We start from the raw sequence: 3430 nt of genomic DNA on the forward strand, positions 1-3430 counted from the left end.
TTGTTGGTTGGTTCGTCAGCCGTCCCTAGATCGTGCTGCCACCCGATAGTTTAGTGTTACACTTGACTGCCTGTCTCACCTAAACTGTTGTTAGTTTCCTCCCCAGGCCCACCCTTGGAACATTTCTGACAAGGGAACCTCCCAATCGCACCCCCCCCCCCCCCCCTCAGATTAAGTTATAAGTTGGCACAGTGGATAGGCCTTGAAACACTAAACACAGATCAATCAAGAAAACAGGAAGTTGTGTGGAACTATGAAAAAAATAAGCAAAATATACAAACTGAGTAGTCTATTAGTCTATGTGCAAGATACGCAACATCAACGACAGTAAGAGAACAGGAGCGCCGTGGTCCCGTGGTTAGCGTGAGCACCTGGGAAACGAGAGGTCCTTGGTTCAAGTCTTCACTCGAGTGAAAAGTTTAATTTCTTTATTTTCGCAGTTATGATCTGTCCGTTCGTTCATTGACGTCTCTGTTCACTGTAATAAGTTTAGTGTCTGTGTTTTGCGACCGCACCACAAAACCGTGCGATTAGTAGACGAAAGGACGTGCCTCTCCAATTGGAACCGAAAACATTTGATCGCAAGGTCATAGGTCAACCGATTCCTCCACAGGAAAACACGCCTGTTATATCCTATACGACACTGGTGGCGGCATGTGCGTCACATGACAGGAGTATGTTGTCGACCCGCCTAACTTGTACACTTGACGAATGGGTAAAAAGAATCTTCTACCTAGCCCGATTTAGGTTTTCTTGTGGATGTGTAATCACTTCCAAAAAAGTGATGAAAACAAGAGTTTGTCACATAAACTGCAACAAATGAATACAATAGTTTCACAGTCACAGTTTTCCCTGTGCTGTCAAAACATATGTTTTTAACGTTTTCCGCGTGTAGACCGTCAAATCCTGCATATCTCCAAGCAAATCTGAACATGTCCTGGAATTGTGGAGAGCGAAGTTGATTGTGTGTGTGCCTGAACTTTCATAATTGTCTGAAAATAAAAAATTAAAATCTCACGCGAGGGAAGACTTGAACCAAGGACTTCTCATTTAACAGCTGCTCACGCTAACCACAAGACCACGGCGGTACTGAGCTTCCACGCTCCTTGATGTTGCCTATCTTGAGCATGGACTACTCAGTTTGTATATTTTGTTTATTTTTTTCATAGTTCCACGCAACTTCTTCCTGTCTTCTCGATTGATCTGTTTTTCAAGGCCTATCCACTGTGCCAACTTATAACTAAATCTGAGGGGGGTGCGATGGGGAGGTTCCCTTGTGAGCACCACTGTTCTGTTGTTTGTGATTTTATTTTGTCGCAAGTACTGTGCCAGGCCTTCAGCCGTGTATTAATTTTGTCTGTTCTCTGTTCAGTATATGGCCTTCAGCCGAACCTTATGTGAAGTATTTTTAAGATTAGGTCTTCAGCCGCGTTTTATTTAAAATTCTCGTTTGCTCTATATTTAGTCCTTCAGCCGCGTTTGTTTTAAAATTTTTTGCTTGCAGCCGTAATGTGTAAATTCCTGTCTGTGAGGTTTCTTTTTAATTATCTTGAATTCTTAAAATGGCCTTCAGCCGTACTGTGTAAATGCTTAAGGTTTGTCTTTAATTATTCTGAATAATTGTTTCAGCCTTCAGCCGTTAAGATATTTCAAGTTTTCGTAAGATGGTTTTCTGTTGTATTGTGCAAATGCTTGTTTTTAAAGGTTACTTTTTATTCTGTTGAAATATTATTGGGCTTTCAGCCGAGGAATTAATTTAAATTTCCCTTAATATTTCTTTTAGCCGAAATTGGTAAATTCTTGCCTTTTTAAAGTATCTCTTTTGTTGGTCTGAAATATTATTCTGGCCTTTAGCAGAGAAGTTATTTTAATTTTACCTAAGGCCTTCAGCCGTTTCTCTAAATCCTAGTGTTTTAAAAGGAATTATTGAAACCTTATTGAGAAGCTATTTCGGCCCTGAGCCGTGAATTGATCCTTGTTGTTATAAAGAAAAAACTGTGCATTGTGTTTTCGAGGAATAAAGTTAAGTGTTCTTGAGTAACTGAGTAACTGATCTTGGCCCCTTTCCAATGCCTGATGCGCTCTGTCCTGCGTAACCGGATTACACTAGGTGATGCAATCGATTGAAACTCAGATACACAAATAATTTGGAGGACTTTATAAGAATAATGAGAATAGAGCTAAAACGTTTTTAATACCATTAACATCCACTAAGAGTATACTAACATCGACACAAGAAAAATAAGAAAAAAGTAAATTTCAAAAATACCTACTTCTGAGGAGGCCAAATGTCACAATTTAAGTATCTATCATATTCGTATCTTTACAGCAAGCCGGACAGAATGTTTATAAACAATGTGGCCCGATTTTTCTCTATTTTATATACTTCCTCGAATTTCCGTATCTTCCTGAAACTTATCCCGCCATCTTTTCCTGAGTAGGAAAGCACTAAGCTGCTACACAACTCTCTCTCTCTCTCTCTCTCTCTCTCTCTCTCTCTCTCTCTCTCTCTCTCTCTCTGTCCTGAAACTCTGATCGGCCTTTACCCACATGTTCTCAACTTTACCAGTCTTCGTATAGCATTTGAACTTTTCTTATTAGAGAGTTTGGAATCATTAGTTTTTCTAAACACTCCCTGATCTTACGCCTCGGCAACTTGTCATATGCTTTCGCCAAATCCAGGAATACGATTATGAGACCTTTACCCTTTGCCCAACACTTTACCATTAACTGTCTTAGTGCAAATATGAGGTCGTTAGTTGCTGCTGAACATGTGTTAAACTACTTTTTATGGCCCCATTGACGTCCGGAACTTTGACCCTCATTACCCCAGCAAGTAGCGGAGCATTTGCCGACAGTAAATTCGACAGGATATCTCTCTATGCTAATTTTTCGAACAGAATCTATAAAAGGTTTGGCTTCTGAAGATGTGATTTTTTAGATCCCAAAGAATAATAGTCAAGAATTCAGCAATATGGAGACTGCAACTCAGGATAATTTTGTCTTCAGGGATATACAGTACCACTCGCGTTGATTTTATGCCACATATATAGAGCATACGGCAAGAAACTTCGGAACCCGTCTTAGGGAGCACATCAAGGATTTCAGCCAACACTATGGGACCGATGACCTCGCTGTTTTCCCCCCTCCTTCAAACCAACCAACAAACCAACCAACTTGTTGAATCCCACCTAGTCGTCGAATATGGGGTGTCTCGGAAACTTACGTTCTCGGCTCACAAGACAAACAATTCAAACAGATCGTATTAATGAGTTTTATTACTGCAAATAAATGACAATACTGAACTTTGAGAATTACATAGGTGTGTCGCAAGCAAAGGGCGACATTCAAAATAAAGTTTCTTCGGTCTAACAATTGCAAGACTGAGCCACATACAATGCACAAGCAAGTTGAGCTTTGACGCTGCTAT

The sequence above is a fragment of the Schistocerca piceifrons genome, chromosome 3 (genome assembly GCF_021461385.2).
Source record: "Schistocerca piceifrons isolate TAMUIC-IGC-003096 chromosome 3, iqSchPice1.1, whole genome shotgun sequence".
NCBI classification, from domain to species: Eukaryota; Metazoa; Arthropoda; class Insecta; order Orthoptera; family Acrididae; genus Schistocerca; species Schistocerca piceifrons.